The sequence below is a fragment of the Phasianus colchicus genome, chromosome 5 (assembly GCF_987193195.1).
Source record: "Phasianus colchicus chromosome 5, bPhaCol1.hap1.1, whole genome shotgun sequence".
Lineage (NCBI taxonomy): Eukaryota > Metazoa > Chordata > Aves > Galliformes > Phasianidae > Phasianus > Phasianus colchicus.
In genome coordinates, this window is record NC_143440.1 from 38,672,417 (window position 1) to 38,700,368 (window position 27,952).

The window sequence follows — 27,952 nt, forward strand, 5'->3', positions numbered from 1 at the left end:
TAAAAACTAAATGATCCCTATCGCTCTTCTTGACAAGTACACGCTTGAGCCGCTGTTAGTCAGTACAGTGGTTTTCATAGCAACAACATTAATAGGAGTACGATTTCCTTTTATTTTTGCATTAAAATAAATATTTGCTTATCTCCAACTAACCTATTACATTTTGCTCAGTCATTGATCTCTTTAAGAATCATTGGAGTATAATAAGTGCATGTTCCACTCACAGTTGAAAACCCTAAATCTTGCATCAAAAGAAAGTTGTCTTCTGTGGCACACTAACATTATATTTCTTCCTCATAGCAAAGGGGAATATAGAAAAAAGGATAATTCATAGCAGTCAAGAATATCCAACCAGAACATAACAACACATTCATAAGAGTGTCAAAAAGCCTCGAATACATAATTAATGCAGTTTGTTAGTAATCAGATTTTGAAATAGAATAACCAGATTTTACTTAGAATATTCCTGTCAGAGTCTGTCTGCTCATCTCCCACTGGGTATCTCTATTAACTGATCAGAGATTTTGAACAAAATTGCCTGTGATTTCTTTAAATAAAAGTTCCGTAGTAATTCCAGTACTCAAGATTTTCCTGAAGTAACAGTTACCAATGGAAATGAAAAAAAAAATCTTGCTTCAGGCTTATGTAAACATTTCATTTAATTTCTGGTTAGTTGTTTATCATTGTCAGCTGCCACGGAATTTCAAATCTTTGGTGTTTTCACAATCCCTCTGAGGAAGCTCTGGCAAACAGCTGCTGCCCTAGTGCAGTCTCACTTAGCATGCACTGCAGGACATTTATTACCAGTGCAAGAACACCATAGACTTGTGATAACCAGAGCAAGCGCGTCTAGGCTAGGGTGATCAGATGCATTGAGCATGCTAAGACTACAATGAATTATCTTGGTTGGGTGGTTTATTGTATTTTTTCCCCCCAGGAAGCCTTATAAATAGAAGTTTAAGAATTTAATGATAAATTCGTAACTCCATTTAATGTAATGAGCAGATGTTCTCAGTCTCAAAAATTAAACGGGTCTCTTTGTGATAATAACAATTCTATCTTTAAAATCGTTCCTGGGCTTAACACTATTCAGCCTAGTTAAAAATGCAAGAAAAGACTATTAAAATCAACCACTACATTAAAATCTTTGCAAGAAAAAGAGATGGAGAAACAAAATAAGTTGTACAGGAGCTAACTATGTGAATACATCAAAACAAATCTGGAATAATGCTTGCTTCGCTGACCTCCGAAAGAACTCTTACAAAAGGAGAACGTATGCTAAATACAGCAATAGGAATATAGTAGTTGCTATGCTTAGATTCAAGCTTTGATCACAATGCATCGCCCTTAATTTCAGTCTCACTCTCATTGCCCAGTTTCACACATTGCATTTCTCTGCTTATCAGCAGGAAGCCTTATGCAAGCAGATTCAATCAACTTGGTAAGAAAACTGAAAATTGGTCCTTTCTGTTCAAGAATGTAAGAACTATCACAGCCAACTAAGTCTCTGAAAATAGGAAAACAAGGCCCAAGGAATGAAGAGTGGTTTGTGTTCTGAAAAAGCTCTCTCTCCAAGGACAGCAGACAGTCCCAGCAAGCATAGATCCTTGTACGCGGAGAGGAATTTATTTCCCTATATGCAGGAAAGAGGATATTTTGTATATGTTAATTGAAACTTGTAGAGAAATAAGAGCAGCACTTCATTCTCTGTCACTCTCCCTTCTTCCTTTGAATGATTGACATTGGTTCTTTCCAGGAAAAACATTGTCCAAAGAATGGACAAAAATCATGAAAGAATCACAGTAATGTGTCTCAAACCAGGGCTGGGGGAAGGTCAATAAGGCAAGGGGCTCAGACCAACAGTTGTTAAAGGAAATTGTGTTGGATTTAGGGTGGATTTTAAAAGCAAAATGTGCTGAAAGACAGCTAATGATATGCAATTAAGTCTTCATTAATGCTAAGATCCTCAGGTCATACATTACCATCCTTACTTAACCTGACAGGCAGCAAGTATACTGAGTAAGCACACAGCAATAAGTTCATTTAAACAAACCCACTTCCAAGAGATTTCTGTTTCTCATGTTATCACTGTCAGCTGCTGTGATAAAAAGGCTTTATCCTTATTACATTAACTTTTTCATGTATGCCTCATTATTTCTTCATCCTGATTTCACAATGGAAGTGTTGGATTCTATTGAAGGCTATGGAAAAGGTCACTGACAAAAGAGTACTCGAGTGTCTGTTTGCTATTTTTAAAGAAAACTACCACCCTAGTGTTAATATTTGCTTTCACTTCCAGCAGGTATGCTCTGGTTATCTGAAAAGCAATCACAGTGACCCATACAAATGAAAAAGCACTGAGAAGCCATTGATCTCAAAAGGATGTAGACATGTAATGACTGAATTGTTAGCTTTTTTTTTTAAAAACAGAAATTGCTGAAATATTTTGTGTTTTGTTGTTATCATTAAAAGGCATTTCAGCTACCCCCTGCAGAAAAGATAAAGGACAATTTATTTGATATCCACAGAAGAAATCAGAGCATGCAAGTTAAAAGAGAAGCCATTACAACAACTGAAATTGAATGCAAAGTGAATAATGATTATAAATAAACCATTTACTTCAATAAAAAATTTACATGAGCACAGAGCAAGAATGGCTTCTGGTTTTGTTCAACTGCTCTTTACTTTCTAGGTGAGTTAAAAAGACTTTGAGAAGAGTTTAGGCAGCAATTTTACAGTTGGCCTTGATGCCTGAAGAGTAATTTTTAGATGCAAATATTACCACTGCATTCAAGAGCTAAATCAGGTTTTGTAGCAGAAAAAGGTCAGGATGAGGTTTGCTATCAGGACCCATTTATAACATTTATGGTAACTTTTCAAATAATTTGAAATATATCATTTCAAATCATATTTCATATATGATTTGTTAAGAAGCAATAAATTCATAGTGTCTTTTACATGAGATTTTGCACAGACTGTATAGAGAGCTCAGGCACGTCCAGATCTGGTAAGCACTGACAGACATCACTTGCTCTGCATTGACAGCTGTCTTAAGTGCCAGAAGTGAAAAAACACAACACAGAATTGTAGGGGTTAGACAGGACCAAGAATAGGTTGCCAATATATCCCTTCCAGTATGAGACTGCCTCTTCCCCAGAAACCATCCATCCTTTTCCCATCTTGCCCATCTCAGTTGCAAGAGCCTTCAGAGAACTGTAACTGTAACTCAGGAAGATCAAGCCTTTCACTGCCTCCAGTTGCCAAACTTATGTGCCATGATGTGAATGGCCTCAACGAGATCAGTGGTAGATAAGTGATAACATTCAGAATAGGAACTGTCATCATCGTTCCCTCCAGCGACAGAGAGCCCAGTGGAGATGTAAAAGACAGACCATACTAAAAATGCAACTACATTCCAGCCAGCAGCAAAACAGCAGCAAACTGCATCTTTAAGAGGCTAGATAGGGAATGAGGTCTTCTCCCACACAGCTTTGATGTCAAGATCCCACGTGTTGTATTTTGGAGAGCAGTCTGCTCTACCCCCAACATCTGTGAGGGCAAAAGGCATGAAACAGCATTTAAAATGACGTTTTGCACATTATAGGAGTACCTAAGATTCTGTATGCGCTATGGTATTAAAACACAACTGATGGTAACTAGTTACTGCACAGCCCAAGACTGTTTAACTTACTTATAGCAGAATTGAATAATGTTGCATATTAGCTTCTACCTTTAAGCATACTTTCTAAATACAAATGTCCTGAAAAAAAAAAACCACACTTCATACATCCCAACATATCAACAATGTTAAGCAAGCTTGTGAAGCCTAAAGATTGCAAGCCATGGTCTCTCACTGGGATTTATGTAGGTGTTATTTTGTTTTACATAAACCAGATTAAATTTTTTGGTTTAAGCTTCAAAAAGTATATACAAATGACAGCTTGGTGAAGCTGTTTGCTGCAGATGGATTTATTCAATCCAATTACTTTTCTTATGTTATATGAAAGAGTTACTCAGAAGTTCAATTTTACTTGCTGACTGATCTAAAAATATACCTGCCACTCCAGTTCATTTCATAAACTGAATGAAGAGACAAAAAATTCACTTTCAAAAGGCACTATCTTTGTGAAAATCGTACAGTTCAGTTGACCCAATCAGTAAATGAAGCTGTACTAACTGATTAAAAAGTACACTGAGGTTTTTGAATTCTGCAGAAAAGGAGAATATAGAAGGCAATAAACAACATTTTCAAACCAAAACTACCAACAAAGGGATAGTGAGAAATGAAGTGTTAGAGGAAAATGAGGCATTTCAGGCTGCACCTGGGGCTTCTTCCAGTAACTCACTGGACAGAAAAGAGCTTCACTGTACATCTTATGAATGCCTCTGATTTCACTTCCTGTTAGCTGTCCAGAAAGCCTTTGCCCACAGGCTTACTCTACGCTCCTGCCCTAGGGCTTCCTCAAAATAGAATGGTTGGAAGGAACCATAAAGCCCACCCTACCCAAAACTAGATCAGACTGCCCAGGGCCCCAGCCAGCCTGGCCTTGAGTGCCCCCAGGGATGGGGCATCCACAGCTTCTCTGGGTAGCTGTGCCAACACTTCACTACCCTCTGAGTAAAAAATTTCTTCATAACAGCTAATCTAAGTCACACGCTCAGGATGAACCCTACTCAGAGTTCTATGGGCATCAGGAGGACAGTATCCATTATGCAGACCACACAGGTAAACATTTTGCAAAGGTATAATGTTACAGAAGTATTCCAAAAGACTAAAACGACTCATGCGCCAGCATCTCCAAGAATGGTGCATGAAAGCACGTGGAAAGGACAGGAGACAAAGCCCTTACCTTTGTGATTCCTGTAATGCAAAGTGTCAAAACCACTATCATTTTACCACCCTAGGAAAGAATCAACATGGCAATCTAAGCTTGTTTCTTCTGTTAGCTGAACATATCGCTTCCTCTCACATATTTCAACAAGTAATACAGGCTGCAACAGGGACAGCAGTTTCTCATGCTCAAACTCTGAAGTCAGTCAGAATCTGTATTGAGTATCACAGCTGCACGTTCTGAGTCACTGGGTTCCAGTGTCACTGGTGTTTGCAAGATTCAAAGCAGAAGCCAGGTCTTCCACCCTCAGCCCTGCACTTACCCTGGCAGAATGACATGATGTGCTGGGACAGAGCAGGCAATCATGAGCATTGACTCAAGTCAGCATGCTGGGCACCTGCAGCTTTACAGAGCAGCACTTGCTTTCTCAGCCAAAGATTTTTAGATCTGAAGGGAGAATGGTGATGTGACACAGCCATTAACTGTAGTTTTATAAAGTGCAAGTACGAAAATCAAGTGCATTACATATAAAGCACTGAGCAGATATGTTAATTATCCGATGATGTGGAGACAAAAAAACATCATTTTTTAAAAACATGAGTTTTCAGCTCCAATTTTTCATATACAAAAATTTAGTTTCTTTTTAAAAGCTTACTATAGGGCAGCACATTTATGATCTAGCATGAACATAAAGACAAGTTTATTTAGGAGGTTCTATTGTACTGCTGTAACATTTTTTTAAAAATAAAAACTTTCTAAACACTTCTAACCGAAGCCATTCTACAAAAAAAGGAAACCTCCCTTACAATAAAAGTAGCTACAAAGGATGACTATTTTTGAAGAAAAATAAGTTGAAATAGGAAGAGTATCTTTTGACAACCCTTGAAAAACACCCATATAATTCTCCAGTTTTGCAATCCTTAGCAGACAAAGTCTTCTACCTGCCTAAGGCAACGGATACCTAAGGACGAACTTCATACAAATTGGTAGCAGTACTGGCAGCTGTCTTTCCAGCTGCTTTTTATGGCTTTTGTCTTTCAGCACATACACTCAACAAACACCCATTCGATCTGTTGTTGTAACGTAATTCACGAGTGTGGAGTTTCTTGTTCTGTGATATTCACTTCTCACCTGTGTTTATATATTCTGTCATCCTACAGCCTCCTTCACATAGCCATCTCTTCCACTGTGCCATAAAATATTTCTGCAATTCATTGATTTTAACTTTTTCCAGGTAGCAGCTAGACATTCCTATTTTATATAAGCAGCTCATCACAAAACAGATTCCTGGCAACAAAACATTTTCTGGTGACAGTAGTACTTCCTCCTTTGTCCTAATCCATCTTTGTTTTTAACATAGCTGCAAATCGGAAATGTTTTCTACTAAGATAATACATTTACCTCAATATTTCGCAATGCAGTTGGCTTAATTTGGTGAAAGATTTGTTTAGATTTGCCTCAGTGAATAGCACTGCTCATTTCACATTTAGAGAATGAAGTGACAGATCTGCTGGAAGTCAGTAACAGTTACTGTTTATGCCTTCCCAAACAATATGGAGAGACACTGAAGTAGTACAGCTGTAAGGAAGCAAGTTTTCTAAGCAAATAGCCATAGCATTATCATAACCCATCTGATCTGAGTGGTTGGCCAAAGAAACAGATGTAGGGCTTGATTTCACAATGTATTCATAATGGAGTCTAAGATTACTATTTACAAGGAACATACAGAATTCTTTTTACCTACAGTACAGATCAGAGCAAAGCAAAATATCATTCCTCTCATCTTCAGCAACTTTCTGATCAGTAAATACTTTATCTTCAACATTTAACCTGAAAATTTCTCTCAGTTTCTGAATTCTGCAGTTAGATATTAAATTATCTCCTTTCCTGTATTATTCCATCTCACCCAATTAACTACACATTCATACACCTGTAGAGCAAGAAATTGTAACTCCTATGTTTGATTTCTATCAAAGCTCTTCATACTTGATATGAAAGAGTACAAGCAACTTTTACTGAAAGCAGACCCACGAAACCAATTCAGTGAATTCATAGCTGCAAGAAGGAAAAGCAGAGCTTGGGCCTACAACTACTCTTCGTAACACTTTAAGATCACTTAAGTATAAATGAGGTGATAAAAACCCTCAACTTCTTACAAGCCTAGTTATGCCAATGAAAAGCAAAAGGAAAGGCAGATTATATAAACAAAGCTCTTTGTTTTAGAAATGATATTCAAGATGTAGAACTTCTGTTACACACCAGATCAGCACATTATTATCTTTGTCCTTTCCCTTAATGCATTCCCACCAGGGTTTATTAGCTCAGCCACAGGTCTCTTGTAATGCAGTCCTGCAACTTTTTGAGACCTTGAATGGCAGACAGAGCAAGTTCACCTTTTTTCATGTGACACTGTCTTAGTATTATCTGCTCAAATTAAGTTAGTCACATTTATTTCTTAGCAATTTGATTTGGGACTGCAGACCTTCACTAAGAGACTCCGTAGGTTCAGATGTTTTGACACAGTTAAAGTGCCAGTGGAGTCACAGAATGAACTGCTCACAGCCACAGCTCTGAAGTCCACTCCCAGGTCCTGTCTTCACATCTGCTGGTGGCTTTCTGATCTTGTCCTGGCTTTCATTTTTACTTAACTGCAAATCTGGGATTAAGTGCAGCTAGTGTTTTCAAGGCATTTAAAGATTCGTTCAGCAAAATAGCTTAACAAATATTTACAGTTTCCTGTTTTGCTAATGATTGTAATAATACAGATATAAATTTCCATTTATCAGCTCAAGAGTAGTAACAGATGTGTTACACATTGAAACGCAGGCCAGAATTTGCTATTTTTAAATTACAGTTCTTTATTGTTGCCATCACCAAACTGGACACCCCAGTCTCCCTCCATCCAACCACGGAGTCATGAGAACAAATAAGATCAAGTGCTTTCAGTGTCTGGCTTAGGCTAAGAGAAAAAAACATGACATCAGACTAGCTCTTAAGCTATTTCAGAAGATGGCAAGCACTCTTTCCATCAGAAAAGAAGATTTAAGTTTTGTCTTTGCAACACTGCATTTCAGAAAAAAAGCACACGTGCAATCTGAATGAGTACTGAAAGAGCATCAGATTGATCCAGTACTCACTCAGAATATCCTGTTTCAATGACAGTGTTAAACCCTGTTGTTCTTCCAGGCTCTCAACTATCAAGTTTTTTCTTTGTTTTTGTTGTTGTTTGTTTTTTTGTTGTTGTTTTTTTTAAGATAATCTTACCAGATTTCAAAGTGATCTGAGAATTTTATTCATTAGTGCATCCTACATTTGTTCAACCTTGCAAGACCTAAAAGCATATCAGAATGGCATGCTATAGTGCCAGCTATTTTACAGTTTAATCATCATGTCATAAGAATAAAGTAGAGCCATGAGCTTACCAATCTTTTCAGAGTTAGAGAAGAAACAAGACTGTAAAAGAAAAATCTAGAGGCAACGTAATAAATCAAAACTCTCCAAGAACACCAAGAGTTCGCAGGCAAGATCCAATTTCAGCAGTTCTGTTGCTTTCTGTTCTCATCGCAATTTTACACAATTTCACACAATTTCAATTATTATATATATATATATATATATATATATGCACACACATATATATGGCCTAGCATATATTTTCATCATGGGCCTAACTGTGCAATATGAAAATATGCAATCTCAGAGGTCATCAAGTTTTTTTTCCTCCTTTCATATCTATACAGGGTTTTTCCTTAAAAAATTACTTTTCAAAGTGAATGAAATTTAATTGAAGATACAGGCATACAGAGCCTAGAGATAGAACTGGATGCAAGAAAATCACAGGAAATTTAGACCACAGACATAATAAGTTCCCAGCTCCTCAGTTTGTGATTCATTCAGCATGATTTTTAATGCTTTTCACAGCCTCCTGGCAGTGGAAGCTTATGCTATGAATTTAAGTCTTGATCTCATGGGCTATTTACTCTCCTCTATTCATCATACTGGGGGAAAAAGTCTGGCTGCACATAGCTACAGTATATTTTACAGCACCAATACACACACACACAGCTAACAGCACTAACTAGGAGAAAGAGATAGGAAATCCAGGTGGGATGGTGACTGGTTAAATAAAAAAAGTCAGATTTTTGGGAGTCAGGATAGAGAACAGACACCTCCATGCCATACTTTAGAACACCTCAACCTCAGCTTCTGTCTCAATAACAGATGTTTGTTATCTATTTGAATTTCCACTAGGAAGCTTCTGCAGAATTGCAGTTTTTGCAGAAATTGCGGAAATCAGAACTCCCTTGTTCTCAAGGAGGACATGAGACCCCCTAGGAACTTACTGGCTTATTAAAACATTCTTCTTGCACCAATAAGTTCTTCTAACATCTGTTGTAAGCTGAAACCTTCACAGTACTTCTCTGAATTGTTTCCACTTCACTACTCTTCTGTTCATAGTACAAGGCTGTACTATAAAGCCAAGATGCAGCTTTGTCTAGAAATTGTGTAGTTGAATTAATAGCAAATTAAGCAACATGAAACACTGATTAAAAAAATATCATGCGATTTTTCACTGAACAAATTAAGAAGAAACACACTGCAATTTCACAAAGGTCTAAAAACTTCAAGGCAACAACAGTCAAGACAACCTGTTTCTGTATAGACTGTGCTATATATCTTGTGGTATCCCTAACCTGATTTCTACAGAGCAAAAAGCAAATCACACCTGTGAGATGACCTTCCCAGTGACAAACCAATTTTCTCCACCCCAACACTATGTTTTTATTGATATTGTACCAGTTCCCTTCCAGGAATGTCAAGTGTTTATTTCTATACAGAAAAATATAGAAGCAGCACTCACCAAAACGCTGGTTAAGACTGTTATTCAACACGGGGTTATTTTTCAACAAACACGTAGCCTGTCTTTGTGCACTGTAGAGAGAGCTGCTTGATGCTTCATAGAAGGGATAAAAGCCTCAGGAATTGTGGACAATTTCTAATGGTATGATCTCACACAGATTGTTCTGTGCATACAAGCAGCAGAGTAATTGAGTCCTGTAGAACATCAGCCCATAGGTCCAGCTCTTCTACAGGACCACAGCTTGCCCTTTGTGCCTTGCAACTACCCAGGCACAGTTCTGGCTGTTCCCCAGCCTAACACAAGGCATTGTTCCAAGTTGGCATATCCGTGCTGGGATGCATCTCCAGGAGTCAATGTGATCAGGCTGCACTGTCTTTGATTTCCTCCAGACCCCTAAGGGTTACCCTGGCCACCAGTGCAATACAGTATACCTGCATGATCTCGTGCCAAGGCACAGTTTTTCGTGCTAGAGACAGAGGTTACTTCAGAAGCTCTAAACTCAGCACTTCTGGTGCTTCAGTGCCACCAATATCCTGAATGGAGCTAGCAGATTTATGGCAAGTATGACATAACCTAAGTCAATTAGATTTGCCCCTTTTTTCAGAAGTGCTGCCCTTATTTCATCATCACTGTTCATCAGCACTCTCAGTGTAGGGGAAGGAGGGCAAAGGCAGCAGATTACACAGTCACTCATTTCTTCCTGCTTCTCCTAGTCATTAATGCCTTTGTCAGGCCTCATGTGAACTACTGCAGATTTGTACTGATCAGTGCAATTGCATTTACTATTGTCATCAGATCAATTTATCCTTTAGAGAAATAAGAGTGTGTTATTTTGTCTTTTTCTGCATGGTTTTGATTTTAGGCCACTGAGGCACTCCTAAAACCACACAACTCAGAATGAATTAATATACTAGAAGCCTTAGGGCACAATTTCAGTACACGTAATCCTGCATAGCACTGTGAGAAAATGGAATCACCACTTGCAAAAGAGGAAATAACATTGCCAAAACAAAAAAATTTATTGCACCCAAGAAAAAGCATAGCAAACTCCAATTATGAGCTTCTACTGAGACTAAGAACTGCCACTGGCCAGAAAACACATTAATATGCCAGCATGAAAAGCATGTGCAGAATTTAGTGCCTCTTGCTTTTAATAGGAGTTTTAGATGGAAATGGTTTCCTTCTTCTGTCAATACCTGAAAAATTTCTGAAGAAAAATGAAAAAAAAGAAAAATATTAATACAATAGAAAACCTGGTATCTATCTTCCAAAACACAAATAAAGCTTGAAATTAAAAGCAAAAGCTTTTGGAGAATTTTTTTTTTTTAAGCTGAAAACCTCATTGGTGTTAGCTTAAAAAAAAAAGTTTTTGTGCAATTTTCCTCCACCTAGCTCCAACTATAATGTGGGGAAGCCAGGGGTTCCTGGCTTCAGACAGCTCTCTGATAGCTATGGCAGAAGGAGAAAAGATGCTGAGCTCTCTCCAAACACATCTAACTGAAATCATCACAGTGTTGCCTTACTGGTGTATTCAGTAAATGTAAACAAATGAATACTGTTTTTATTTTTCACAGCTACACTCAGTTTTTATTTCCTTAGGTTCTGTCAAATACACGGCTCCACTCTTAAGTGAGCAGTTTTAGAAAACTATGCCACAATAATACAGATTGTTTTCAAAGATCACTGTAAAAAGCATGAAAAAGTTGCAAAGGAAGAAAAAAATAAGGATGCACAGAAAACACAGTACAACCCATCTCACTGGAAGTGGGGAAGAACAGCTGGAAAGGGAGGCAAACACCAGTCCTGCCTCACTCCCCCAGAACCCCAGCCCTGAGCTCCCTACCAGCAGTTATCAATCAGTGCTGCAACAGACAGTGCAGGTAAAGGTAAGCTCACTTACTCAATTTTACATGGGGCCACAAAAATGTGCAACTATGTTTCTATTCTTGTTTTGAAAGAATGGATCTGCACATATCCAACATGATCCCCACTGCGCGCAGTCATCGCCAAAGGCTTGCACAACGTTATCAGCCAAGCTACTGACAGAAAGGTCATTTCTGTTTAACGAAGATAAAACCAAAGCTGCATTTTAAGGATAAGCGTGGGGAAATGAAGAAACAAATATACCTTTTCTGTTCCTAAAACCAACTGGGATAACATTAGACATCTGTAACACGATGATTTATAGATCACTTTTCCTTGGTTTTGTCAAGGAAAGTTCAGAAATTGCCACAAATAGATTTATAGACAGACAATCCTATTTTAATGTTGAATTGCAATCCGACCCGACACAAGTGGGAATATCACTCTGCCTTTCTAATCTGTTGACAATAAAACAGCAAAATCTTTGAATTACAAAGTTGTTTTTCTACTGATGATGGGGAAGAGAGTTCAGGTTTGTTCTCTTTTCTCAGTCCCAAGGCTGAGATTTTCCACAGGCCTGTGCAGCCCTGAGGAATTAAATGTTTTTAGCTGTTCTTTCATTCCCTTGCCTTCCCATAAAGAGCTGTGCCACAATTGCTGTAGTTAGAGTGGTTTGGATGAGTGAACTTCAATTTCCCTGCCTTGCTCAGCAGCTGGACTCCTGAAAGTCTCAAAGACAGGCACATCTGATGAAGAGACCATTAAAGCGAATGGGAGACAACTCAAAAGATGTGGCTTATAACATCAAAAGCAAGTGTTGTGCAGGTGCTTCATATTTTCAGTCATTATGTGTTAAGTCTTTCAAACAAGCAGTCTTCTCCAACAAAGTGACTTGGCACAGATGCTGAAGCATAAAGCTTACTACTCCAAAAGACTACAATGCACTGGCAAAAAAACATAGGGAGGTAAAAAAAAACAGCTCCCAGGCTAAGCTGTGTAGTTCTTAAAAACCTAAGCTAAAACCTTAAGTACAGAGAAACATTGTCTTTTTCTATTTAGATGAGAAGTCACAAATCCTGGTGGTGATATAGACAGAACTATAATGATAATCATTAATAGGTAAATCATGTAAGAAAATCATGTCACTATAAAGCCAAGAAATTCAGCACACACTTGAACAGTTGGCTTAAGTTGATCTATCAAATGATCTTTTCTGCTGTAGGGGGTTGCATTAAGTCAGCAATTAGATGATTAAGAACCTGCTAGCCAGCATACAGAAAACAGCCCCATTTGACAAGTAAGCCTTATAATATTTTCCAATTGCTTTTCCATCCCAATATCATCTGTGTCAAAGATAGGACAGATGGCTTATTAAGCATATCACAATCCACTTTTATTCACTAATTTCCTTAATGTTTCTTACTACATCTTCTTCTGCGTCTCTCTAATGTTTAAGGACCACTCCCCCACTGTCCTTCTGTATCCCATTTAGTTAGCTCTCAGTCTATTAGAGAGAAGTCACTCACCCACAGAGATTCCTCTGCTATCAAGTCCCATATTGGCCTCTACGGAGTAGGGAGCAGATGTGCAATTCTCTCCAGTATGCTAGAAAAAATTCTAAAGGAAGGAGGAATTTTTATTTGTTTTGAAGACCAAGCACATCCCTTCCTCTCCCTTAACCAATAAAATGTGAACATGCCATATTGATTCAAGGTAGTTCCCTGAAAGTCATTCTTAGGGAGTTTATGGAAAAAAAATTGGAAATGTTAAAATATAGCTAATCTAGTATCAAAACATGAATGATTAACATAAGACTTCCTTCATTCTCTGTTTCAATTTGTTCCCCTCTTCTTGTATGAGCTACCTCAAAAGGTATTTGAAGTTTTACCTGCACAAGATTATTTCCACTATTTCCACTTCTCCCTCACCATTCCCTGCTCCCAAAAATACTGATATCACTTTTCATTGCAATCATCTTCCATCCTGACAGAATATAAAATCTGTAACTGCCCTGAAGATTATTAAGCTATAAATAAACCGTTTACATTTTGTGTGGTTATGCAAGTGAAATAAACAGATTCCATCTTCCAGCTCAAAACTGCAAAACAGACGTGTGTGGATTTCATCACTCTTAAATGAAGTCACAAAATGGTAAACAAATACACAGGCACAGAGAAGCGTTTCAAGTGACTGATCCCAAATCACTATGAGAACTATGATGATCTTTTCTACTTTGTAAATGCATATTTAATAGTAACATTATCTCAGAGATGTTGAAAGTTAATTCTAATAGAAGAGAGACTAAGAATAAAAATATATTCCATAACAAAAGAAAGTACTGGAACTAAAAAAAAAAATAATCAGTCATGCAAATAAGCAGAGCCAACTGACCTCCTTTGGGGATGCAGATGAAAAAGAATTAATTTAAAACCTAAGATGAACACCACAATGTCTAAAAGTAACTTCAACGTGGATGAGGCGCCAAGTCTGACCTCACCGTATGGAAACATTCCTGCTTGAGTCAGTCCATAGGTACCTGTCCAGAAACCTCCTGAAGAGCAGCAGTCAACAGCCAAAACACAAACATAGCAATGATAGCAAAAACACCATAGCACAAGGCTTGTTCCTTAGAGAGCTGTGTAATATTGACTGAAAACAGATTAATGTACCATTTTCAGTATTTAGCTAGAGACTACTCCATTATATCTGAAATAGGTTTACTAAAACAAAACTCAATGTTTATAAATGTCACAGGACACTTCCAAGAATAAGGTTAATCTTCTAATTCATTGTGAACACGTCCTTCACTAGCACCAGACAAAAATACACAATTCCTTTTTGGCTAACATAAACTCGAGAACTAAAATCCTTCCAATTCCAAGAATGTAATTTATTCTAATGTACATCATTTATAAATTAATCAACAAAGATACGCCAATGCTTACAACACTGGTCTGTTTAACAAAATAAGTCCTCTATCTCTAGGCCCAGCACTGACCATAGTAATCGGCTCTCAAACACAGAAGGCTCCATTCAACAGCATACTTCAGAAATTTCTGAATCTGTGTACTTTATCTTCCATAAGCACGCATCTATTTCTAAGGATACAAACAAGAGGCAGTAAGAAGAGGGAAAATAATGAAAATAATATTAAAGTTACTATATTGAAGAAACTGCTTAACATCTAATCTATTAGACCTTGTTTTTTGATCAGCACACAGAAAACTGCTGCCTTTTTCTCCTGTGGGAGATTGCACAGACAAATATTCCAGAAGAGAATCACTTCAGGCTACCACACAGTCAGAAATCTGTCCTGCTTAAGTCAACTGGAAGGGGCAAAAAAAAAAAGAACAGTAACTTTTACACGAGCTTTGCTGAATGTTAAGTTACAAGCACATAATTTCCCATTATTCATTATAGCAACATAGTTCTAGTTCTAGATGAAGATTTACAATGCAAGTTTTTTGACATTGCATATACATAATGAATTTACCCAACATTAAAATATCCGACAGCTAGCAAAAGGGACAGTCCAAGCTGTCTTCTTCCACAGTTTAAAAGAATTCTAGATATTGCTTTACCTACCACCAGAGCGTGGCATTCCATCCAGGAGCTTTGCCCACAGTGTATTATAGCAAACTTGGACTTTTACCAACACCTTGAAAAATTCATCTCATTTGAAAGATGAAATTAGCGTGATAAAGATAAAACATATTTGGCTAGAACTTCCATAGAGTTAATTTAAACCCCTTCCCTTTGAAAAGCTGTTTTGTGTCCACTGAGACTTCTAGAAACTGTATTTCTAGTTACTCTTTCTAAAGAAAGAAAATGTGTATGCTGGTGTGCTCTGGATGTCAATTTTTTTTTCCATTTGGTTTCTGATTAAGGCCTTATGCTTCCAAAAGCGTTGAAAAAGAAAATCCTTACAGAACTTCTCCATTATTTTTTTTTTCTTTAACAGCAAGGCCCATGCAGGTATCTTGGGATATTTTTAGAATCTAAGAAGCATTTAAAGACTTCTCTGATGTCCACCACTACACTACAAGACAGTTTTACACGTTATTCTATGCATGGAAAAACAACATATTTAAACAATCACTTCATAATTAAATTTATGAGACAGCACACTGAAATCGTTGTCCAGACAAACCACACTGGGTAAATTTGCTGCTGGAGTTGGGACAGTGGTCACCTCATTAAAAACAAAATTGCAGTCAGATGAAAAGTTTCTTTAAAAAGTTTTCAAAGATGCCAAAAGGAAGAAAAAAGAAAAAACCTAAGTGAGTTTTAAAACTTCAGGCCTGATATGGATTAATTATTGTCAAAAAACCTATTCCTAATACTTGACCAAACCAGACTGGCTAGGCTTTGGGGCTGCTTACTATTCCTTGAATATCTTCATCAGGTACCAGGACAAGGAAACAGACTGCTTTTGCAGAGGATCTCCATAACACCTAACAGCTTTTTTATTAACTGTTATTTTTTAGCTTCCCCTTTAAAGAAAGGAGGTACTTTTTTCTCTAATCAATTAGGACTCTAAGCTCTCAGTTGGCTTTCTCAGTCTGGGATGCATTTTACAATATGATTTTTAAAGTAACTATTAAGTATTATTAAAGTAATTAACTCCATATTGTCTTGTGAATTGTACACAGATGCTGCAAGAGGAAACATCCACAATGGAATCTAAAAAAGTCAACACAGCTGATAATTTAAGGCTGTTTAAATCTTGCTGGAAATTTCAGCTAGGATAAAACTCTCAAAAAATCTTTAAAACAGAAAAGCAAAGACGACTGGGGAGAACAAGGTGGTACAAGATGACCTAGGTTGCCAGAGAGATTCATGTCTGAGAGGCTTCACATGATGTTCCAGCCTGTTGTCTGGGAGGTCTGCTTTAAGTGTAATAGGGTTGAAAAATCTCACCAGCGCTAACTGTGGGCTATGCACTGACATGAACAGAAAAGCACAAGTTTGAGAAGTTCTCTGCTCAAAGAATCTTCTCTGCCATGTTCAGGGATACTTGCCATCCTTCACGCCCTATACATGCCATACTGCAAGCTTATCTCCCACGTTTGGGCTGCTTCCTGGATTCACATGCTCATCAGCAAACTCAAGAACTGCAAAGCAATTGCAAGTCCAGGCATTTAAAACACTGTAAAATCATAGCCCTTCCGGCCCCTGAGAAGCCCTAATCTGTAAGGAACTGCAGTAGTTTGGAAGTGACTAAAGCAAACAGATTCTGTCATTCAAGACTTTAAAGCATTATCCGTTCTGTGCTATCCATGCCTCTCACCAGCCTGAAGAACACAAATCATCTTCTACACTTAAAAATACAGTCTTTGACCACACACATGCACAGTTAAAGCCACAAGGACTTCGCCACTTGGATCTCAGACCTGGAATTCATTGTTGCAACACATTCTTAATTCTGGTCTGCATCAAGAGTGGTAGGTCTTAGAGGACTGGATTAATTCCACTACCTTTGTCAGTCTCCATAAGGTGTCATTGAGAAGTAACAGTACAGATTTAGAAACATATTTGTATTCCTTTTTTTTTTTTGGCAACATAAATTCAATGCTTGGAGGAGTTGAACTCCTGGATAAGAGGATCCAGAAGACATATCTTTTCTGAGGACAAATCAATATTTTCAGCTCTGCCAGTTTTAGGAGATTAGACTTAAGACAAAGATAAATCAGGCATTAACTTAACAATAATTTTGATCAAAGACTTAGAGGATACAGCTAGTTAATTTTCAGTAGAAGCTAAGGCTGATAAAACTGCTTGAAAATTATCTTTCACAATTATCCTGTTGTTCAAAACATTTGAAGAATACCTACTCCTCAAAGATGCATTTCTATGTCATAGCCATAGTTTGAACACTGCCATCTGTCAGCACACAGACTTACACTTGACTAAGTTCCTCACTAGCTTTCTTACTTTATCAGTTTCTCTGGTTCACTAAAACCCTCTCTTTATATGATATATACGGGCTTTGCCAAACAGAAAAGTCAGTTTAGCAAGATCTTGTGCAGTTTCACAGGTAAGTTTCCAGTGGAAAAAAATCTCATAAATTAAGACCAATCTTGGTTTTACAAAGGAAAGAAGTAGTTCCTTTGCACTATCCACCTTCAGAACACCATGGCTTCAAATAGGGCATTCCTCATCTACAACAGTCAGCATATATTCATCCTTAACTGTCATATTGGTTTCAGTTGCAACACAGCTACAACCAGGGTTCAGACTTCACTGAGATGGGCCACTAATCATATAGTTTAAAAAACTGTAATTGGCAATGCTTCCACAACAATTATTTGCATTTCTGTCTTTCAGCATGATTGCTGCCTGTCTCTGCTTGCTTTGATAGACTATTGGAATTCTTAGCAGCAAGAGAAATATAATGAAGGGTCTTGATATACAGCAGCAAGTTATCACAAGCCTAGATCTCCTATGCTAACCTGAGCTACAGCTTTACAAAAGACTTTCTGTGGCACTATACATCATAAAAACAACCACCATATCAGCGTAGGATTTAGGGTACACTTGGTCAGATGTAGTTACAAATTAACTGGATTAGGAACAATGATATTTGAAGCACAGCTAAGACACACACTGCAGCAACCATAAAACCAAAGATTCAGTACGTATTTTCATTTCTCCAGTTGCATTCTTTAGCAACACACAGAAAGCTCAAACTCAACATCAGAGTAAACAGGCAGTATGCATTTAGATATATTCAGTTGTACTTTTTCAAATGCATATGCAGGTAAAAACATGTTAGTTGGCAAGCAGCAATAATAGCATCTGCAGTCTGAGAATAACCAACGGGCAAACTTTTGAAAATAGGAGACCTAACTTACACTCATTTGGTGTCTTCAAGCTTTCACAGACCATCTAATTTTTACACTCCAGGTGAACTGTACTTGGCTGTTGACTAACCCTCCCAGATCTGGTGGAATTTATAGCACTTCACTAATTCTAAGTAGACCACTTGCTGTACTTCCAAAAGAGCCCAATACATCACCATAACTATTATTATTCAGAGCTCTCCATTTAACAGTCCACATCTCCTTCGCAGTTCCTTCATACAAGTTGGTAGCTTGAAGCTCCCTATAACATTTTGATGTGTGGCCCTCTATGCATTTTAAATGGAAAGAAGATTAAAGAGGTGCTTTCTTTTACCTTTAGTAGTTAACATGATGCCCTTAGGGAGTCTAAAACTGGGATCTTTAAAGAGGATAAATGCTCCTGAGCTGTCAGAGGAGGTCTGAGCAGACATACAACAAGGCTGCTGACTACAGCAGTTGAACACATGCTCTTAGTAACTGCTATGTTCTTTAGCCTCCTTGTCCAAATATATGAGAAGCTGCTAAGTTAGGTTTCCATATTCCTGAAATACTCAGTTATTCAAATAAGGTGAATTTGACTTCTCTTCAGTCCAAGCTAGAAGTAAGAGGACTTGGAGTTACTACATTACTGCTAGTGTGAGCTGGTACTTTTGCCCTTTTCATCATCATTTTTTTGACATCTGTTTTTACCATCATACCTATTATTATAGGTATATTTTTCCAGAAAGCACTTCAAAAGCTCTTCATAATGATATCTAGAAATCTAGTTTGCATAAACAGGTCATTTACGTGAGCTTGCTCCTCTTTTCTTGTACGAAGATCATTAGATTTGCTAATACTAATACAATAACTAATTCAAATCACCAAAAAGTAGTATCACCATCTGTATTACAGTCTACCATTGGAACACTCTAGGAAAGAAAATAGTGTTGATGAAAACATACCCATGCAAAATTCTAATGGTAAGAATCTTTTGTGCGTGTTCATGGAAGTAGTTTAATGTCATTTACAAAATACTATGAAAGAAAACCCATTTCTATAGCTTCCACTTCGATTTCTTACATTTAATTTGCAGCAGTTTCCACAGTTTGTTATTTCATGACTTAATGGAAAACTCTCTGTACCACCTCCTTTTAGATTGGTATACACAGTCAGTAGGCTCTGAATAAATTAAAAACAAGTAATTGATAACAGAGGAGATGAAAGGAATAAAATGAGCTGGATTAATTGCAATCTTTCTACCACATCACAGAAATGTGCAAATGGGACAGTTCTTTTAAGGTGCTAGAGTAAATTCAGGAAATGAGAACATTCTTGGCAATGCTGTGACTTAAAGTGGATCCTTGGACAAGTTCATTAATTACTAATATTAATGTAATCACTATATATAAGAGTAATACTTCCTACAGTTAGAAAGAAGTTGCAGCACATAACCAAATGTTCATGATATCTTCAATTTTTGATTTTTCATTATTTCTATTCAATACTCAATCAGATCATACCAAAAAGTTGTAACAACTAATCTTCTCAGCTGATTTCTGATCCAGTGAGACAGCTCAGAAGTCTCCTCCCTCTTCATTGTGTCATTTGGTAACAAAGAATTTCCCAAAAGTCCTGTAACTATGTGGTATTTAAAGCTGAAACAAAAAGGCAAATCCAAACTATTGAAATATAGCAGCATCTAATAAGCTATTTCAGGTGTTTATTCTCCTACAGTTTTTGCTAATTTTATTATCTCATAACTTCAATTAACTCAAAACGAATTCTCGGGCAAAAAGAATGATGCTGCAAGTTATCTAGCACTTGGTCTCTTGGAAAAAAGTTGTCTGTAAACATCTTGACAAAAAACATTAGAAAATAACCATAACTTTTCTTAATAGCTCTACTCATTCATGATTTTGTTTTAGCTTCTTTTGTTGTCCAAGCACAGAATAACTACATTACAAAAATGACTCGGCTGCCACCAATTTGCACAACCTATTTGGAAAATGAGATGTAAGTTAAGACTTGATACAAACAGCTTCTGTCCTAATCAAATTTAAGTTGGTTTGGGTTTGTTTTTTTTTTTTCTTTTTTCCTTCTGTAGTACTGTGGCAGTACATATATAAGCTAAAAGAACCCAAAAAAAGCACCAAGCACATCATTGAAAGCTCTGGTGTTCTCTTGTTTACTGGCTTCTACTAGCCAGTAGAAGAATTGATTCAATAACCACATAAGAAATACTTCAAAAGGTCTCAGCATCTTCAACTCATACTAGTAAAACTGAAGAAACATACACACACTCCTGAGAAGCTATTCCAGTTTGAAAGTGCTTTACAAGATTCAGAAGTTTTTATCTGGACAGAAAAATCAAGATACTTAAAGAAAATCCATACAAGAACGTACCTTTTTGAAGTTAACTTTTATCACTTACAAAAGCAAAAATCGGGTCATTAGATTATTAAGAGATTCCTAAGTAAAATGTAGTAGCCTTCATTATTCAGCTATTGATAATTAAAGGGTTAACATTAAACCCTAAAACAGAAAGTCCTCTTAAAGTTTCGCCTCCAGCAAGAATATTTACTAACATTTTTTCTGGAAATCTTTCCAACCAATACATCCAAGAAACTGGAAGAGGGCTGTAATCCTTCCACTATTTCAGTAAAGCACTATTCTATCATAAGAACTAAAAATCCACATTAGACCTAGAGACCACAACAACAAACTACTACAATGCCCATCAACTCTAAGTCAGAGATCTCAAGGTGATTTAAAAAATAAAACAACTTTAAACTCTTTAAACTTACCTGTATGGTGCTGCCCAACAAAGCCAACAGTATCTCCAGGAGCTTACGAGATAGAACTGCCTGTAAGTTTCACACACCTGGAAAAACAGAGGGAATAATGCATCACTGAGAGGACCATGTGGCTCCTGTTTAACTAATTAAAGGAAGAAAAAATAAATGAAGAGCAAGCTTCCAGTCTTGCCTTTCTGAACATGAGACCACTGGAGTTTTCAGTTACTTCAATTGTCCAGCATGAAAGAGTGAAGTAGTAACATAACATCATGTACTTTTATTTCCTTCTCTGACCACCTTTGTGTCCAGCTGGTAGCCTTCTTAGAACAACAACATTAGGAAGGCATGAGATCTGTATTTCCAGACCAATTTATTTCTAAATCAAGCCATATGCTCAACACACAACAAAAGAAATGATTCTGATTTTAATCAGCAGTACACTTTGAACACAGTCACTGTAATGCAATGGAAAGCACAGCAATGATGGTGGAGTAGCAAAGTCTTGGGCTGCTGCAAGTGAAGTTCAGCCCAAATGCAGCAGCCTTGAACACAGAAACAAAGGAAAAAAGCTGCTTACCCTTAAAAGACTTCACATAGGCAAGGATCTCCAGAAAAATAGCCTTGCTTCCACTGCTAACCCTTAAATGAGATCTGGGGAGGGGTGGAGCCAGATTCCAGTCACTCAGATGCATTGCATACAGCTGAGCTCCCCTGGGTTGGCCCAGGTAGACTTCCCACCAGGTGCTCAATCACTGTTTCAAGCTGTGACATTTCTGCTACTGTTGCCTAATTTCATTTGGGGGAATGCAGCTATGTCAAATAAGGGAGCTAAACTGAAGGAAGAGTGTGGAACTCTGCCATACTGCCTTAGGCCATAGATGTGATGAATTTTGCAGAATACAAAAACTACAAAATTGTTAAACTATTAGTACTTTAGAATGCATGAAGTTCTCTCTAAATTACTACTTTTTTTTTTTTCTAGCTATAGGATAATGTCCAACACTGCCCTTTTTTCTACCAAACATTAAATTGTGCTCTTTTTTTAATTTTATGGCAGCATACTGAATCAGTTCTTTAAAAAAAAAAAAATCACCAAAAAGGGCAGGCCCACATTCTACTCAGTTCTAGGGCAAATAATGACAGTATTAACATGGGAATGGTTCTGCATCCAAACCTCTCAAAATGTGCTTTCTAACCTCACCCTCACTGTAATATCCCGAAGCGGCATTAAATAATCCCTTCACTCAGGCCCAGCTCAAGTGCTTCAGGAGCACTCAATTCACCAGAAGTGAGGCCATTTTGTGTTTCCTCACACACCTGGGATTCGTTGCATCACCCCTATATGAGGCCAGGCAAAGCATTTCTTCAGTGACTGTGTGTCATGGAAGAGATGGCCAAGCCAGCATGCCTGTCTCTGGAGACATTTTCTTTGAACGAAGAGCGAGCCTGACTCTGCCCCTCAGGTGCCAACACAATCACTTGCAAACAGGAAGGACAATTTTGTGTTTGTAGTATCCACAGTGCAGGAGAGGATTCTGCCACAGAATGGTGGAAGGAGTTGAATGCATCCACTATGTATGGGGAGACTGGGATTTTCTGCATTTTTTGAAAAAGTGAGAAAGCCAAGTACCTTCATTTCAGCTGGGATGCACCAACAAACACCTCATCCCCCGACACTGAAACTAGAGCAGCTGGGCCCACACTGCCTTCGCCCCAGGCTTACCCAAGTTATATCCACCCTAGACTCTGTAGGGTAAGGATGCTCCCCCATTTAACTCTGCAGTCTGAAATTCTCAGTGCATTTCATGAGGCCCATCTTCTCTGTAACTCTCCCTTCTTCACCCTTATGTCTCAGCTTACAGCAGATGAGGAACTGCAGGAGAGTACATCCCTGGGTCCTGTCTCCCTGCTGCTATCCCTGCCAGCCACAGCACAGTGGTAGCTGCAGGCAGGCAGGGAACAAAGAGCAGGACTTCTAAAAATCACAAGTTTCTTTTACTATTTTATTAAATACACACCAAGTCTACAGTTGTCTGTCACTGAAATTGCCCATACTTGTTGAAAAAAGTTCTTGTAATAGTCTCCAAATTTCTGTCCATCCTGTTTACCACAAACTTGCAGGAGATTTTCCTCCTTTGACACCAACATATACAATATATGAACAGCTTTATTTCTAACTGAAGTCTTGATTCAGTACAATAAACAGAAGTTATGTATTACACAAAGAAACAGTTCTACTGCCTGCTCCCATAGCTCCCAGCTAACTCCCTTTAACAGATGTTTCATGCTGTAAGTCAAGCTTGAGCCTTTGTATATGCATACACAGTTTATGAAATGAGCAAATTCAATTGCACAGTAAAAACTACTGCTTCTTGGCTACGGCCGCTTCCGCAGTCAAACCTCTGTATGCAATAGCTGTTTGGGAACTGAAATTGAATCCTGCCCTTATTAAAGTTATCAGTGTCTCCTTTTCCCTCCAGAATTCTACATTTCATTCTGTTTAACACAGGAAGATTTTCAGTAGGTCTCTGAAATCTTCATAGATTAAAAAACTTCCTGTGAAAATGAATGAAATCCTTGTTACCTGAGCATTCAAAGCTGGCAACAGACACTAACGTTTGGGACAGATATTTCATTTTTCAATTAGTATCCTTCCAGTATTGTTTTTGAAGAGAAAAGCATTATTTAATTGAAAGATAGGTCCACCAACATTTATGTCCTTATGTATGTACAGTAAACACATTCCATGATGTATGATATTACAGATTTAGAAGTATTACAAATATGCAATCATGATCCAAATAAAAATAGGTCAGCTGTATTCAAGTTACATTTACTTCTTGCAAAGGTTAGGAGTGTCATCTTAACTACATCTGCATTGCATTAAGACAAAACTGCAAATCAGTTGCTGAAAGAAATGGAGAGCAATCAGATTTAAAGGGTTTCTAGAGGGCAGAATTACCATAAAAACTGAGCTGCAAGATCTTACATTTGACTACTGCCAGAATTTATTCTAAAAATAATAAAAATAATAGTTCCACTAACAAAATATCCTCTCATTCTTAGTTAAGGCTGTAGTGATTCTATATACAATCAGAAATTTTGGCAAAAGACACTGTCAGCAAAACAAGGAGCTGTTAATGAATTAAAATGCAAAAAGGCTGTGTAGAAGAAATATAAATGAGGACAGGTGACAAAGGAGGAATATAAAAGCAGTGCTTGGGTAATTTGGGATGTTATCAGGAAATAGAGAGCCCAGCAGGAGCTCAACCTGCTGAGGAGCATAAAAGGCAAAAAGAAAACAATTTTGTAAGTACACTAATAGCAAACCAAAGTTTAAAGGAAATGTGAAGCTGTTGTTGAGTGGTGGAAACTACCTACTGGCAGATGATATAGCAAGGTTGAAATATTAAATGACTTTTTTGTCACGATCTTCAAAAAAGTTCCCAGGCTGCTGTATTTATCTGTATAGTTTGAGAAAGGAGGTCAAGCTAAGGCAGAGGAGTTAGACTGTTTAAAGAACGTAGGTGTATACACATAAATGGGATCAATAGAATCTGCTCAAGGATGGTGAAAAAAATGGGTGATGTGATTATGAAGACACATCATCCTCAGAACATTGTGATGATTTACAGGAAAGGGTTAGTGTTACAATCATCTTTTAGAAGGGTCCAGAGAAGGATCTGAGAAACTAGCTGCTGACAGCTTCAACTCAGTCTCTGAAAAAGCATCTATACATTTCCAAACAAAGGATAAACAAGAAGGTGATGGGCGAAAGGATTTATGTATAGCAGACAAGGTCTGTAATTACTAATTCCATCTGTCCTTCTATGCTGACGTATCTAGCAAGAAAAAAAAGACACTCCTCTTTGGCAGCACATTCATAAGGTCATTTTACATAGGTAGTGTATTCCAAGGTTCAATCCAGCACAAAGGCTCAGACCTGTTAGTGCTAATACACAAAACTGTGAAACATGTATCAGTCCCACTCCACAGCCAAAGAGGAAGACACAGTTTAATACTGCAAGTGTAATCCCCTCTTCTTTGATGCTGAATTAATTCCATAGGTTACTTCATACCAAGCTAGCGTCACCAAATGTTTTTGAATCTTCACTTACATTCTATTTTTTCCACACGACTGTGCATTCTTCATAAACTTTCACCAAGAACCCCAGTGGATCGGTAGAGCCCCGTATAGTATTTGCAGACTATGAACTGTGGTCTGTGAGTCACTGGCATATATCCCAGGTTAAAAAAAAAAAAAAAAACAGTAACCACATAGAGGTAAGTTCAAACCTAAAAGGAATTATGTATCTGGGGACCTCAGAGGCCATCTCCACATTGTTTCAACTCCATTTCATCAACCACTGTGGTTCCCAGTCATCGCCAATAGCACAGTTTGTGTATGCTCTAAAAGCAGATAATCCCCTGAGTGATTGTCCAAAGGAGAATACAACAAGGTAGCCATGCCTAGACTTTGTGAGATGAGCTGTTTTTCTAATAAGGTATATTAGCCTTTGGCCATTCTCTAGTCAAACATCCCTGAATGCACACAGTTCCAGTGCAAGACAGTAGATTCGTAGCAGAACTCGTGAATGCATCTCTCCAAGAGGGACGTGGGACACTGTTGCTCATCCAACGTGCATTAACTTTCAAGAAAGCTCTTACTACATTTCATGACCGATGTATCACACATCTATATATTTCCAGGCAGTCATGGAATAGGATGGAAAGATGCACAGAATGGACATTCTGAGGGTGTTGGTGACAGCCTCTGCTATTTATGCATGCAGTGATTATTTTGCTTCATTTCTGCTGAAAGCAATTTATGGACATTGATTTCATTGTTTATTTTCCACCTACATGGTCCTTTCTTTGGACAAAAGCTTGTGTTGTTAGGTACAATATGCTATTTTAAATGAGATTTTACATTAAATTCAGAGCAGAGCAACAACTTAATTAATCTTACCATCTGTTCTGTTCAGGCTCGGTGGCTTTCACGTAACATTTAACTTTTGTGCAAACCCAAAATGCTAAAAGTTAAACTGAGCTCAATTTCTTTGTGCTTCACCATTTGATGGGGATAATGAAATTGTTTGCCTCAGATTTGGTAGAAAAACAGGGTAGGCTCCTGGTCACCATTTATCAACTTCTGCTTTTAACTGCAGAAAATAAGAAATATCAGGAAATGCGATTTTTCACCACAGTACTGTGTTGGAAGCAGCCATGGGATCACTTATTGCTGTGGGAGCCTCACAGACCAAGGCTCTGAGGCAGTCAGACAGATTTATCAGGCAGCGTTTTCACATCTGGTCAAAAACATTTGACTTTAAGCAGTTTAACTTCAATTTTGGGGTTGAGCTTGTTACCTTGTGAGCTATCCCATCCAAGCTGGAGATTAACAGTTCTCTACCTTTTCCAAGAAAGGAGGAAAGTAAATCATTGACACTCACAAAATGACACAGGCAATGTCAGGGCAGGCTGCTGCCTTCTTTCCAGCACACTACATCTCTGTGTGGATGGCAAGAAGATTGGTTTAGAGGACCAATCAGAAACATTTAGGGCTTTTAGTTTATTAGACACCAGAATCAACATTCCTGTTTTGGATGATGGCTGTTCTTCCTCTAACTGGTTCATTTCAAACTAGATCTATGAAACTCTGTTAATACTCCTGAACCAACAGCAGATCTCACTTTTACAGGTTCCGGCAAACATGCACATCTTTAATAAATAAAATAAAGCTAAAATCCTGTACTGTGAGAAAAAGATATCCCCTATGGCTACAATAAAGGCAGCAATGCAAAAGTAGAACCACCCAACAGAATTTGAAGAAATCCTTATGGCAGGAACAAAGAGGAAGTGGTCACAGATTACAGCATCAGAAAACAGCATGAGTACAGACTCTGGCAAAATATTTGTCATGGCTCCCATGGTGATACAAGAAGCCCTTGCACCACAGCTAAGGCCTTATCCATTTCCCCATGCTACAGAAAGTGAGGAAAAAGGAACACCACCACTGGAGGGCTCCAACTGACCTCACCAAGAATGCACATCTAGGCAAAAAATTTGTAACTTGGAATAGTCCAAATTACACAGCCCCATGCTCATTTCCATGAGGATATGTGGGCAAAGTAAATGGACTGAGAATACGGGAACTGGAGAAACAATGAAAAGAGGAAAAGAAAGAAAACAACACAACAGATGCTTCTGCAGCACACAGAGCCTAAAAAGTTGTTCTGAGAAAAAGGCAGTGGACTAGAAATAACAGCCAGGCACCACACAGTGACTGCCAGTCACAGCGTGTGTTTCTATGAAACATTCAAACACTGGCAACAAGATCATCAACAGCTGTTCAATTTCTATGAACCTCCATCTGATTTCATGAACCTGGCAGACCATTAGCCTCAGCTGTGCTTCTCAGATAGCCTATCTGAGCATATCTATCTTCAGGCATATCTAATGAAGGCCTTTATCTCAAAAACAGATTTTGCATCATTCTAAACTGCTTAACTGAGCAGAGAAAGTAGCATCCAATTGCTCAATGCTGTTGTTGTCTACCTACTGATATTTTTCAATCTTCAGCTGCCCAGGCATAGCAATTGGACAGATCAATACAATGGGAAAAGTTGTTTCACCAAAGTGCAACGACAGAAGGATTGGCACAATAGAAAGGTGCTCTAAAGGAAACGAAGAAAATTGCTTACCTGCATCAGAAGATTCCACGTTCACAGGGGAAAGCTCCACCAAGGAGGGATCTCCAGAAAGAAACCCATCCCC

The 27,952-nt window shown here is 38.0% G+C and overlaps 1 long non-coding RNA gene across 2 annotated transcripts; it reads right to left on the reverse strand.

Annotated features, from left to right (window-relative positions):
• Nucleotides 1-75: 75 nt before the first annotated feature.
• Nucleotides 76-27,951, reverse strand: LOC116229377 (uncharacterized). Of its 2 annotated transcripts, none has more exons than XR_016467305.1 (4): nt 27,880-27,951; nt 21,185-21,261; nt 13,083-13,173; nt 76-3,549 (listed from the first exon to the last, which is right to left on the reverse strand). It is a non-coding gene; the product is annotated as an uncharacterized LOC116229377 (long non-coding RNA). The 2 variants fall into 2 exon arrangements; XR_004167003.1 differs by lacking the exon at nt 76-3,549 and adding an exon at nt 10,702-10,900.
• Between the last annotated feature and the right edge of the window lies 1 nt (nt 27,952).